Raw genomic sequence first — 14,932 nt, 5'->3', positions numbered from 1 at the left:
AGTCTTTCAGAGTCATTCCAATCTATAAGAAAATGTATCATATACATTTTAAAGACCTAAGCAAATTCTTTCCCTTTCAAGTTTTGTGGATAAATTATTCAAGACTCATAATCCTCTCAATTCAAGACTTTTAAAGTGCTTTTAGGATTCAGTTCTTTTAAATGCTTTTAGAAAGTAAGTCTTTGAACTTCCAGAGCACTTTGAAACTTGTGTAAAAAAAAAAGAAAACATCCAAAGTTAAGCAGCAGTGTTGCTATTCTTAAAAAGTCAAAATGTAGAAAGTCATGAGTTACGCATTTATTTCTGGGATTTTGGAGTGTCTTCATCCATCCCAAGAATGTCTCAATTAATGCTCTGGAAGATGTGAGCAACCTTCACTTCCCCAACTTCCCATTTCTCCCTCCTGGGCCCCGTGCCCTCTCTTCATCTCATTATTCCTTTGCCCAACACTGGGCACCTTTCCCCAGTTTTTCCTGTCACCTTCTGTCAGCTCCCATCACTCAGTGCCTCTAGCATTTTCCACAGTTCTCTTCTGTTTGTTTTCTAAATTAACAAAATTAGCACAAAGTAGGACCATACTAATTAAATCTGCTGATTACTCCAGCTTGATGGTTATCATTTAGGACAGCCAATGCTGAGAACAAACAGAGCAGCATGCAAGGAAGAAATGAGCACTGGACTGACAGACAGGAGCTAAAAGCCTCTGAGGACAAGGGCAAACCTATGCCCTCCTTGAATAAAAACTATTTCTAGCACTAAATGGAACTCATCTGGGACCAAGACCCTGCAAGTCACATGGTAACAGCGATCAGTGAAATGCAGCCATAGGGAGGTAAACAAGATGCTGGGTATATTTGGAAAAGTATTTCAAGTAAAGCAAGGAGAGTATTAACAGCATTGTATGGAGCACTGTAGCAGCTAATTAAAAATGCAGGGTTTGTTGCCTGTATCCTAAGCAGATTAATGGGAATAGATCCAGATAAAGGTTACAGGGAGGTGCTGGAATGAGTCCAGAGAAGGACAACAGAGCTGGGGAAGGGTCTGGAGCAAAGGTCTGAGGAGGAGCAACTGAGGGAGCTCAGCCTAGAGTAAAGGAGGCTCAGAGGAAATATTCTGGCTCTGCACAACTCCCTGACAGGAGGGGACAGCCAGGTGAGGGTCTGGCTCTACTCCCAGGGAACAAGCAACAGGACAAGAGGACATGGCCTCAAGCTGAGCCAGGGGAGGTTTAGGCTGGACATAAGGAACAATTTCTTCACTGAAAGGGCTGACAGGCATTGGAACAGATTGCCCAGGTAATTGGTGGAATCACCATCCCTGGAAGTGCTCAAAAGGTGGATGTGGCACTTGGGGACATGGATTAGTGGTCATCACATCAGTGCTGGATTAATGGTTGAATTTGATGGTTTTATAGGTATTTTCCATCTTTATCATTCCATAATTCTGTGAATTAACAACTTACTAAATAAGAAATTGAAATGCCTGGCTGATTTAGCAAAATAAAACAAAGCCTGAGAGGAGATGGGACAGTCATCAGGAATTTACCAGTACTGTTCAGAGCAAGGACAAATCACACATGTATGGTGTAAATCTAGAAGACTACATTGGCATAAAACAAGTGGGAACAGCTGGCATAAATAGGTTTAGTCTAGAAGTTAAAGAAGGTTTCAAACATCAGAGTAATGATCCAGAAACAACGTTCCAATTACAGCAGTGGCAGCAAATTATTTTTTTAAGATTGAATTTGGTTAGTTCATGTGAGGGACTATGACAAAGTATCGACACAATGAGCATTGTAAAACACGACAGCCATAATTAGCAAGTGAATTGGGTTCTGACACAGCAAGTTCCTGTGATTTATTTCCAAACATTTCTTTCATGAATAGCTCCACTGGTATTGTGTTCATTCAGGACAAAAGCCAAGGCCTAATTCAAATCAATGGAAGCCTTTCCACAGACATCAGCGAGCTTTGGATTAGAGCCCTAGAACTCAGAACCCAAATTACATTTTATTATTCAATGTGTTTACACTCATTATCACCCCTGCTACACATTTGATTTAGGAGGTGGCTGTGATTTAGAACTTTAGCATAATGCTTTTCCTAGAGTTTTGCAAGCAAATAAAGAAAGCATTTTCCTATTTTAATTTTTCCTGTTCATTCATGTAAAAGATACTCCAAGGAACTAACCACAGTAGAGAAAGGGATATAATTCACAATTATTAAATTAGTTTTTCCCGAAATTAGTTCTGTACTGGATATAAATATCCCTGTAAGACATAAACTCCTATCTCAGAGTTAAATGTATTCTGTTTCCAGACAAGCCATGCTGGTTGCAGCCCTACAAAGTTCTCATGAGGCACAAGAAAAAAGACAGAATCTGGTAAAACAGGAAGCTGTGCACTGAAGAGTCTTGTAGAAAAAAAAAATCTAAGAACAGATTCATTCCTGATTTATAGCAAAGAGGATGGGCACACCAGTTACTTGTAGAGGGATACAGGAGTCACTAAGGTGACACACATTTAACAAAAATACTAAAACAGAAGCCTAGAAAATATGAGCTGAAGTGATTTCAGCATTGAGATATGTCAATGCCATGTGAAGGGTATTGTAATGACCTAGTCTGGATATTGTGTGTGGCTCTTCTCATCCACGATGGAGGCAAGATGGAAGAACAACAAAAGACTGCAAGGATGATCAGAGAAGTTGTGAACCTGTCACAGGAGGTGAAGGTAGATGATATCCATCCCCAGAAATGTTCAAGGCCAGGCTGGACAGGGATCTGAGCAACCTGGTGTAGTGGAAGGTGTCCCTGCCCATGGCAGGAGCTGGAATGAGATGGTCCCTTCCAGGTCAAACCAGTCTGAGATTCTGGGATCTTGCCTTGGGAAACAGAACCCAAAGTATGAGGTGTTTTCTGTTGCATCTGTGTGTAAGGGAATCAATAAATAATGTAAAGGGAAAGAGATTAGAAGAATTAAAATAGCCAACAGTGTTGATATTAAAGAAAGACTTCCTGTTAAAAGATTTAGACTTAAATTGAGACAGTTATTTAGCACTAGACCTGTAACATATCAAAATGCCACTGGCCCAGAAATAGAAAAAAACCTAATTGCTTTGATGAAAAGGGTAAGAAGGAAAGATTAGAGAAGAGCACTATGCATTTTTGTGGTTCTGAAAGACAAAAGGAAAGACTAGAGGAAAACAAAAAGGTATCCTGATTTGTCTCATGAAAACTTAAAAGAACTGGGCTCATTGGAAGTGCTTTTAACAATTATTTAATGAGCCACACAAAACAACCAAGCAGCTTGATACAACTCACATGTGAAAACTCCTAAAAAGCAGGAAGTCCCACAAGTATCCAGTGTAAGCAACAGCCTCTTCAAATTCTCTGCTTCTAAAAAGATGAAACTCATTGGGTATCCTGGTAGTGCATATGAAAAACCACTATTGATTCTCAGTTAAAATTCCAGGAGTGCTATAAAGAGAGGAAATATTTTAAACCACTGATGATAGAGAATTCCTATGGGCTTGTCCTGCTGCCTTTAAGTAATGGCAGGAGAATAAAATACAAATTTACCATTTAGAGATCCCCTTAAGGCAAAGGTCTCCAGGTTGTAGCTTTTTATTTCACCTTTCACTGTAGGTAGCAGTAGCTGAGTGTGGGATCTTCCTACTCCCTCCTTACAAGTGGGGGAGGGTATTATTTGAATGCTCACCCTGAGTATTACTGTCTGAATGTTGGTTTCTTCTGTTACCAAAGGGAATCTCTCAGCTGGCAACAGGAATGGAAAAATGTGTCTTTCCACCTGTCCTTCACCAGGGTACATTTTAAAAGGACATTTCTACATGTGAGACATTTTGAAAGGGGGGAAAACCAGGGAACAGTGGCTATTTTGTCAGGTAATCATAATCACAAAATACTCTGCAATGACCTCCTGGTTACTATATTGTAAAAGTGTGTTCCTTACCTTGGAACTCAGTATACAGCCCTGCTTATTTCTTCATGAAGTTGGATTAGAGCATTAAGATAGGGCTGGAAAGAGCTTGGGTTTATTTGCATTAAACATGGTAGTAATTAGTATATTCCAAAACTGAACAATTCTGTCAGTACATGAACAAACCAAGTCAGTTTGCTACCCCAGTCCATTCAGTTAGTTGTTCTATGCTTGGCTTTATCCTGTTTTCAAGAGCTGAAGGTCAGGTAAATTGTGAATCAGAGATGAAATAAAACAGTAAAGCCAAAAAAAATTTTAAGGCTGGGCTTCAAGAAGGGGGGCATTACAAAAAGCATTAAATCTTGCTCTCTCCAGTAAAATGAAGATTGATTTGCCTGCACTACTGCAATCCTGATAAAGGGCAGCCTCATACCTTTAAGCTTTACTATGTAAAGAATGCACAGTTTGTATTTCAGAAGTGATGCTCAATGGCCTCGTTGCCCTGCAATTTGCAGTGAACCAACACTAAACAGGAGCACACTGACCACAAAACACAGCCCTGGTCCATGGCTCACACATCCTGCTGTGTTATCCTTACACACTGGGACTGTTCACAGGCATCTGCATAGAACTTTTAGATCCTGAAGGATGCATTGAGTGTTCTGCCCTCCACATTGTGCCAAAAACATTCTGACAGCAGAAATATTTGATGTAATGCTTACTGCTTACAGATCCAGTATCTTGTACCAGAGAGGGACTTTCTCAAAGTCTAACAGATGTTACACAATGTTGTAAAGACATATCTAACTCATCATCTCTCAAAGAGATGGCAACAGTAGGTCAGGAGCTGGAAGAAGTTTGCTGGTCCCACCTCATGCTGGGACTAAGGCAGGAGGAGGCATCCATCCCTCACCAGCCCTCCTGCATTACATGCCCATCATGGCATGACAGCACTGTGAACATCCTGGTGAACAGAACAACAGAGATGTCCCTCTTGAAAAATCAGCTGAACCAAATAAATTTTCCTTCCAGTCTTCCAGCTCATCAGCACAACAAAAGGTACAGAGATAATATCTGCCCCAAAGCTTAATGGAAATGCATTCACATTTCAGAAGAGGCTGACAAATGTCAGGGGCACAGAATTCTGCTGCGTTGCCTTTTCTGTTTTTAACCAGCTCACATCCCTGTTTACCTCAATGTGACGCACATTCCTCCTGCTTAGCTCCACTGATCTGGAAACCAAAGGCTCCTTCAAGATGAAATAAATTGTTCCTGTGGCAATGCCAAGGGGCTGATTTAATATAGTTTGGAGAGTTCTCAATTCAATTTCACACCCAACGATTGAGCTAAAAGAAAAATCCACACTTTACATGTCTTCTTTATAGGAACACTGTTATTTTACTGTATCATCAGCCACAGCTTTTCTGAGCACACCATATTTGAAGTACTCCAGTTCCAGATGCTGTATGAGCTCCCTGAAATGCTGGAAGTGCTCTTTCAAACCAGCTGGTAAAGTGCACATTCTATGACCAGATCCATTAGTTTCAACCCCAGTGCTGGGGAGTGTTATGTAGAGACATCATTCTCTGTTCCCTGAAAAGCTACATTTGATTCCAGTGCTGGCTACCATTATTGTGCAACATCACATAATAGTTGTCTTTTATTTTTCTCTTTTGTATTGTATTTGTCAGTGGGAAAAAAATCAAAACCTGAACAGATTTGTGGAAGATTTAATGCATTTGTTTTCCAAATAGCAGCCTAACATTTAGGCTTGAGAATGGTAAAAATAATGCTAAGAACAAAGACGTGAAGAAAATATTGAGACTGTCCTGAAAAAAACAGCCTATTTTTGTTTGCTTTAAGAGTCCAAATAATAACTGAGTAGATAATATATGTAGTGAACTCCAAGGGGCTCATCTGCATTGGATTTAAGAATGTTCATAGTACAATACCAGCTATTGCTTTTGTCTTGTTCCTGTTGTTAAGCCCAACAATTAATTGGTAGCAGAAGGAACAAATTACTGTGTATATGTTTCTAAAGTTCTTATTATCTTAATTTAGCACACAAAATAAGGAAGAAAAACAACCTTAATTAGTTTTTACCAAAAGCTGCCACATTTATGTTAATAAGAAATGTTCCAGGAGCAGATCTCTGCAGCAAAACAGTTGATGCTGAGGACTTTCTGATCAGGTGCCACAGACTGAATGCCCATTAGCAGTTGGAACATATCAGGCATGCTACTAGAGTGCATCTTCTATATGAATTTCATCTGAAAGGCAGCCAGTTCATGAACTGCTCTGTGATATGAACAAAAAGCACAGTTAATGAAGAGCAACAGGAAAGTTGCCTCATGAGAATGCCCAGCTCAGACTCAAATGCTAATGTAGACACAAGCCTGTATCTCTCATAAAAATAGCTGGCACTACAGGAGAAGAATAAAACAACTGCACAACCAAACTGAAGTGCTAGAGCCAATAATAAATAAATGACTGGTAGTCAAACCTGTGCACAAAACTAGGACTGAAATTATTTATTACGAGAAGCTGTGTGAAAATTATTCACATTCATAGGACTATAGAATGATTTGGGTTGCAACAAACCTTAAAGCTCACCTAGTTCCAAGCCCCTGCTATAGGCAGGGATACCTTCCACTAAACCAGTTTCCTCCAAGCCCTGTCCCAGCTGGCCTTGGACACTTCCAGGGATGGGGCAGCCACAGCTTCTCTGGACAACTTGTGCCAGGGCCTCACCACCCTCAAAGAATTTCTTCCTAATAACTGTATAAACTTTGATACTATAATAAGAGCTACATAAATATCCATCTTATTATGACACTATTTTTCATTGATCCTTGGCAACTGCAATTTCATGCCCTCAAGCCTTCTGAGGCCACCCCACTGTCCTGTTCCTGTGGTGAAACTTGAGGCCAGGACAGACCCACAGTCACAGTGGGAAACCACAGGCTCACAGGAAACCATGGGAGCAGAACCAGAGTTTTCATAACTCATTCTAAATCACTTTACTTCTACACAGTCCCCAACTGGAGTATAGAAACCTCAGCCTCTTAAAAGTCTGTTACTGAGGCTGTGGAAGTGTCAGGGTACACCTTTGTTGCTGTGATGCAGAATCAGGACGTCAGTAGCAAAATGCTTTAGCAAAATGCTAAATGCAAGGATGAACTACAATGAAGGCAACACCAAGAGCTGAGAAACTGTGTCTTATTTATACTCTTGGAGATGCAACATTGTAAAAGAACCATAAAATGCACACTACTTATTCCCTGACACTGTCAACCCAGTTAAACTAGAAAAATAAACAAGAACAAGCCATGGGACATTTTAAGCTAATAAAATGCTTGCATTGCCTATTCCTGATTTACTGTTTTGCCTACAGTGATCAACATTTATAGCATTTCAGCTGTTCTCATCAGTCATGGGGAATGCTTTTTCCCTCTCCTCTAACACAGCAAACTGCACGAGTAGGACTAAAAATACAGTTTCAACTTGTCTGGATTTGGAAAGGGCACTGACAATTTTGAAAGTGACTATGAAGCAAAAAAAAAAAAACCTGAGCAGAATAGAATCTAATATCATGCAGGTCCATAAATGTTACTTAACTGATAAAAAAAGGTACAAGGGAAACTCCTGACCCACCAATGCACATCCTCTCATCATCATCCTCTCTCTACTTCCTCTGCAGCCCACATTCAGTGACGCCCCCAGTCACAACCAGCAGCCCTGTGACCACTGTCTAATGCTCTGCTTGTGCTGTTTGACTGTTCCTTGCACTTCCCAGTCTGTCCCAACCATCTGTCATTCCCCGTCTTACACTTCATTTGCAAATTACTCAAGCAGGTCTGTTGTCTGTACATCTGAGGAGCTCTTAGGAGCTGCAGCCGCTGAGGCTCTTTGTACAATGAAGATAAACCAAGAATGGGAATACTTTGCCTCCAGTCAAGTGGCTGAGTGGAGTCTTTAGCAAACCTACATCAGCTATAAGTAAATGGTGTTTCTGAATTAATGGCATCAGCAAAAGTATCAGAGATAAACATGTAAGGAAGTGTTGAAAAGAAAACTAAAGAAAAAATCTTCAGTGGGCTGGAAGAGCAGGAAATGCCCTGTTTACAAATGTGACAAATTGGGGAATATTGACATCACATACATATATATCACATATGTCTTTGGCTGGACCAAAAACAAGGAGCGCAGGAGCTGAGGGAGAGGATTCTGCCCCTCTTCTGCATCCAGCATTGAGGACCTCACTGCAAAAAGGACGTGGACCTGATGGAGCAGGTCCAGAGGAGGCCACATGCTCAGAGGAATGGAGCACATCTCCTTCTGTAGCTTGCCAGTGAAAATCCATGTTCATCATCAATTCCTTATGCATATTTTCTTTTTAACCTAATTTGCTCCTTGTAGTCCTTCTTTCACTAATTGTTTATAAGAGAACGACTGCACTTGATGCATTTATTTGAACAGATTTTTTTCTTTTTTTTTTTAATTACATAGGATATAGACTTTTCCCACAACAAGAATTGTGCTAAAATGTAGACATCAGTGTAAATAAATAAATAAGTATATCTAAATATCTAAATATATATATATATATATATATGTAAAATTTCAGTTCAGAAAAAGGAATAACTATAGGTAACAGCCTATTCCTCCTAACTTCAAATGGCAGAACTTCCACAGACTAAAATGTTAATGTTCATACATTGCATTGAAAGAGTTATAAAAGACTGCGAGTTTTTTATTCTCCCACATCCACTGATTTGGTGCCCTCAGAGGAGGCTCAACTGAGCTATAATCTGCTGGGTATAATTCCTCTTAATGCTGTTAACAGTCTGATTTTGCAGATCATGGGAAAAAATGGATGGAAAGCATCTACATAAAGAGAGATGATGCACTCTTTCCTCCATGCTGCTTCTAGATTTTCACTGGAACCCCCAGTTCAGCAGTGACCTACAAAAACACTGAAGATACTTTCTAGTTTGAATAAATTTCAGTGGAAAAAAAAAGTGCTTGAAACATTTTTACACTTGGAGAGGCTGTTTTCTTCCCCATCAGAGGTCCCAGTCTTTAGAGGATGCCAGGATCTCAAGCTGCACAGATGCTGAAATACCAAGGGAACACCATACAATGGTTTACCTGCCTATTAAAAATATTTCAACAGCTTATTTTAATTTCCCGTATACACCACAATGCTAAATTAGCCTCTAGAACTTTACAGTGTTACCGGACCTCATGACATCAAGAATTTAGCACACATCAGAAAACTGGGCTTGTGCAGGCCAGGAAAGAGGATTTGTGTGGACTTAGTAAGCAGATTCCAGCAAGCAGAAAGGCTGAGATGACAGATCTGTACTGGGGTTCTGTACTGGGTACCCTTTTCTACAGAAGGGTAGAAAAATAAGCAGAGGTTTCCATCTGACTCAACAGACATAGTACCATCCATTTCCAGACAGCACAGGGAATTTCAGTCAGTGATATAATTGTTTTATTAGGCAGATGGAAGGAACCCCAGGGTGAAAAAGCAAATATTCCTGACCAAACTGCCCCCATGTCATTTTTCAACCAACTGGAAAATTTCCAGTTGGCACGAATTCTGTTTTGAAACAAGAATTGGAAAGTAGACTAATCCTATCTTAGAGCTAAAACTAGCACTGCTCTTCATCAAAATAATTTTCATTTCCTGATGTGAAAAATATATCAGCAGCAGCATGATATTAAAAAGATACTGGACTGGGATTATGAAACTGAAGCTGCTGTCCACAGATCCAGAGGAATTTGTGAGAAGGAACGAGTCCTGTGACTGGCAAGTAGGGTTGTAACAAATGGAGATTTTCTTCTTTTTATGAACAAGTTTTTTACAAATAAATAGGACACAAAAAATAATCAGTATCCAATAGTTTCTTGCCCTGTGGCACTGTTTCACACTGGCTCTGTTTCTGTTGCATTTGCCCTGCAAATGTTGCCCTGCATTTTCTGTTGCATTTGCCCTGCAAATGCCCTTGTGCCATTCTGGAATGCTGGAGGCAAACATGCAGAACCAGAGAGCATCCAGAGCTGGAAGGGACCCACAAGGATGACCAAGGTCCAACTCCTGGCCCTGCATAGGACACCCTAACAATCCCACCCTGTGCCTGAGTGTTTTCCAAACACTCCTTGAGCTCTGTCAGCCTTGGGGCTGTGACCATTCCCTGGGGAGCCCACTCAGTGCCAAATCACCCTCTGGGGAATCCCACCTAAGCCTCCCATGACACAGTGCAGACTCAAGGAGTCTAGCTTTGAGGTCAAGGAGATTTTTTGGTGCAAATAGATTTTAAATGACAGGAGAAGAAGTGGGATGCCAAATCTGGTGGAAGCAGTCATTCAAAATAAAGGGAAGCCATCTGTGGAAGTTACATCTTCAGCGTTCAGAGGGGGTCCCAGACCACTCAGCTTGATGCGTGGACCGTGCCTGCATCCAGCTGCACATCACTGTACTGCAGAAGCAGCATGAGTTGTAGCCCCAAGAACAGAATTTACAGTTTTGAATTTAAATTGAAATTGTGTATTTAATCAGTATGGGATATTAGTATTGAATTAAGAAGGGCAAATTACCAACTAAAAGTGAATACATTCATGCTCAGCATAGTCCAGACTTTATCCAAGGGATACTCAAACCAGAAACACAATAGGACTGGATTTGCTACACATGAACTTCAGATTTAATGGAAGACATTAGGGGGGAATAAACCACTGAGGGTACCTTCATATAAGTAAGTGGTCTCAACTGAAAGAGGTCAGGTTTAGATTTGGTAGCAGGAAGAAATTCTTCCCTGTGAGGAGGTGAGGCCCTGGCACAGGTTGCCCAGAAATGCTGTGGCTGCCCCATCCCTGGGAGCATTCAAGACTAGGTGGGACAGGGCTTGGAGCAACCAGGTCTATGGAAGGTGTCCTTGTCATGACAAGAAGTGGGACTGGGTAATTTTTAAGGTTCATTGCAACCCAAACCAGTCTGTGATTCTCTAATTTTATGATTCTAAAATAGAGTAATTAAATAGGTACCAACCTGCAGCATTATCATCCACACCTCATTTTACACACAAGTGTACACTCCCATTATACCATCATTTTACCATACTTATACCAACTACTTATTCCCAAAGTAAATTCCCCTTATCCAAGACCTTTTCTTTATAGAACTGTTACTCTCCTTTGCTCTGCTTCTATTTCACTATACAATATGTAAATTATAAAACTGGGTAATAGTTAAAGCAGGAATTTTACACTAAGACCATGACATGAAAAAGTATTCTATACTGTATTCTAGGATGCAGCATGCATTGAGTAAACTCTTGTTTTGTGACTACTACTGTATGCAATACAGTAGTATACTGTATGTATGCTCCTTCTCCAAAAATATTATCACTTTGGGAGTTAGGATTGCAGGCAGCTTGCTTACATCACTACAGTTTTTCAACAGTGTCAGTCTAATAATTTGCTACAAAAGCATGAAGCAGGTAGCTAAACATCTTTCCTCTTTATTCACTTATTAAAAAAAAAAAAATCAGGCAAAACCAGATCAGCTCCGAAGCCTCTAAAATTTTAAGTACGCTAATAATTTACTTCTGTCTAACATAAGCAGCATACTCATTTCTGCTATGGCCCAGCATTTGGCTTTGCTCCCAGCTGTCTTGAGTAATAAGAATTTTTTTTAGCTCAACAGCTCTCAGATTGTGGTTCAAGGACTGGCAGCCGCCTGCAGAAGGCTGGCTGGTCACACAGCCCTGCAGTTCCTCTCATGGAATCAGCTGTTTCTAAAGATAAAGGTACTACTTTTCACACGTCAGTGGTTTTCTTCTTAGGCTCTGTAAACAAGGTAGCAACATGAAATCTCCTTTCCAGACAAGAAAATGTGCATCTGAAAACTCTAACCAGTCTCATCAGAGACAAACAGCACAGCTGCAACAGCAAACTTGGGCTGGAACACCTCTCCTCTAAGGAAAGGCTGAGAGAGTTGGGGCTGTTCAGCCTGGAGAAGAAAAGGCTTTAGGAGTTCTAAGGTTTGTGGCAGCCTTGGAATACTTAAAAAAGATAAGATGGAGAAAGATTTATAAGAAAGACAGAGAGAGACTTTTACCAGGGCCTGTAGTGACAGACAAGGAGCAATGGGTTTAAACTAAAGAGGGCAGGTTAAGATTGGACCTAAGGCAGAAATTCTTCCCTGGAAGTGTCCAAGGCCAGGTTGGATGGGGCTTGGAGCAACATGGGATAGTGGAAGGTGTCCCTGCCCATGGCAGGGCTGGAACCAGATGATATTTGAAGGTCCCTTCTAACCCAATCCATTCAGTGAATTCACATTTGTTTTGCTAACAGAAGAGTGATACTGCTGCTAATTATCCACTGCCATTCACTAGAACTCAAGAGATTTGCATCACACAACTGTTTGGTCATGTGAATGTTTTTATACAGCTGTGACTTTGATTTATTTCTTTTTGCACTAAAATTCATCATGTTGTTTAACCAAGAATTTTGACCCTGCCCTACCAAGACAGTGTCACTCACACTTTTTTTGAGGCTCTTCCCTTTTGACTACTGTCATTATTCTCAACCTGCTTGCAGGAAGGAACATGTGAGCTCATCTACTTAAATGGCTTCACCATTTGAGAATCAACTGGTTCTAGTTTAGACATTCTGTAAACAACTATGCACCCACTTTATGGAAATTATATTTGGAGTGTAGATTACTTATGGTAATGACTTGAACAGTGTGAAAGCTTTAGTCAAAATATCTACACTCTACATCTCCTTTATTCCACTTATCCCATTGCCCTGTCAAACAAGGAAAGTACATTGATTTGACGTGACTTGGTCTACACAACCCAGGCCTAGTTACTTCCAAACTTATTTCCAAAATTTGAGTCAGATAAAAATACCAGTAATTGTCCAGGTCTTTTTTCTCTCCCCCTTTTAGACACAATTTTTTTTTTTAATCTCCCATCCTCAGCAGTCTCTTTATAACCTATGAATTCTTAAAGATAATTTCAAATAGTAAAAAATTATTTCAGCTGCATCCTAAAACATACTTAGGTAGATTTTAACAGCTCCTGTACACTTAAATATCTGTCTCACCCCCGCATTTTTAGCAGTTTTTCTCTGCTCTGGCCATTACTAGGGTTGCTTTTTCTATTAATTTAGGTAATTATCTGTGTTATTATATAACATAAATTAAATCAGTTACACCAAAACCCTCCCCACATTATGTATCTTGCTATTAATGGATTTACACATTGCTTTCCTCTTAATTTTTATACATCACAAAACTTCCCTTGTTCTTATTTAAAACCTCTGATAATGGAAACCTATTTTGTGATTTTGCACACTTGATTTTCACATTACTTTTAAATCCTTAAACTGCTTCAAAGCAAAAGGAGTATCTGATCTAGCCCTAACAGTCTCTCATTGTATGTCCCATCTGTCCTTTGCATCAGGATAGATAATCTCCATTATGCATTCAAAAGTGCCTCCTTAGCTGCTAATTCTCATGTTCTTCTTGGTCTCTCAGATAATCTTCTTAGGAAACACTATTTACCAGCTCCATAAGGTCACTGAAAATGACTTTTCAGAAAAATTATTTTCCTCTGACTTCAGACTTTATTTCAAAAGCTAACTTCAAAATAATTTTCACCAACAGTACTTGCCATTATTAATTTCTTCGATTGCTAAAATCAAACCTGAAAATCAAATTAAATTACCTACCTCCATGTGCTAAAAAAACCTGCACCCAGAACAGTCTCATAATTTGATACATGTCCTACTGTATCACCTACCGTTTGGATATTTCCAACAGGTTAAAAATTACTGTTATTTGTTTCTAGTATCATCTACCACACTGAACAAAAACAACAAGGGAAAACACAAAATTCGTTCTTGCATTCCAGGAGGATGAAGCAGAAAGACAGAGCAGGTGGGAATAAAATATATAAAAAGAGAATATATTTGATTTTTTTTTTTGGTAACATTTCCAAATTATTTCCTGTCCCATGTGTGCATATTTAGCTTAGTCTAGTTATGTTCAATCATTTAATTCCTTGTGAAACATTTAACAGCAAAAAGTTTTGAGGAAGGAGCTGAAAGCAGAGTGGCAGCAGCCCAGAGTACCGATTCACAGAGGGATTTTGTTGTGGGATGGAAGCCTGTGGAAGATGTTTTCAGTAAAGCAGAAAGCTGTCAAGATTAATTTAACTAAGGTTTCAATGATGCTTAACACCTGCTTGATGAAAGCTTTGTCACAAAATCCTCCTTTTTTTAGACTATCAATTGGTTTTTCCAGCATCTTGTATCATCTTCTGCCCTTAAATCATTCCACTACAGCACAAGAAGTCAAAGCCATCTGTTCTCACCTTGGTCGCCCATTATTACTCTGGTTTTCATGAGCTCTCCTTCCATCCCAGCTCCCCTGCTGCTGTCACCCCTGCAGACACCAGTCCTGCCACCACCTGCCACAACCTGCCCCAGCCTCCACTGGAGTTTTCCCCACCCACTCTTGGTCCTTCCCAACAGAGTAACTTCATCAGAGTGACTTCCCTTCTCCCACTCCCCATGCTCCCCTTCCTCATTTTGGCAACATTTTGGATAACAACTGATTTCCTCCTCCCTCAGCTCAGAACAGTTCCACCTATGATCTGCCCCTTAGAGATACTTGCTTCTCTTAAAAAAAATGTTCTTCTCTGAGGGAGAAAGTCCATTTCTGCTGGTGGGTTGCTTTTGGTTTTGTTTCTGTATCAGCAGTAGGAAATAAAACAATAATCCTCCAAACAAAACAAAATATACCTCACCCTCACCAAAAGCAACATTTGTTAAAACAAATTTGCCAGTAGAGGTGTAATTCAGACAATTCAAAAGTTTTTATTCTTAGTTGTTTTGTTATAGGTTTTCTCTAAGAAATGTGGACAAGTAGCCAAAACTGAATGAACCTTGTCACCAGGCATGAGGATACACAGCAAA

At 40.0% G+C, this 14,932-nt stretch overlaps 1 protein-coding gene across 6 annotated transcripts in view; it reads right to left on the bottom strand.

Annotated features, from left to right (window-relative positions):
- RCAN2 (regulator of calcineurin 2) overlaps nucleotides 1-14,932 on the bottom strand; it is an 85,102-nt gene that overhangs the window by 19,804 nt on the left and 50,366 nt on the right. The window lies entirely within an intron of this gene.

The sequence above is a fragment of the Vidua chalybeata genome, chromosome 3 (assembly GCF_026979565.1).
Source record: "Vidua chalybeata isolate OUT-0048 chromosome 3, bVidCha1 merged haplotype, whole genome shotgun sequence".
Taxonomy (NCBI): Eukaryota; Metazoa; Chordata; class Aves; order Passeriformes; family Viduidae; genus Vidua; species Vidua chalybeata.
The sequence above is the reverse complement of the archived record's forward strand: the minus strand, read 5'-3'. Positions and strand labels throughout refer to the sequence as shown.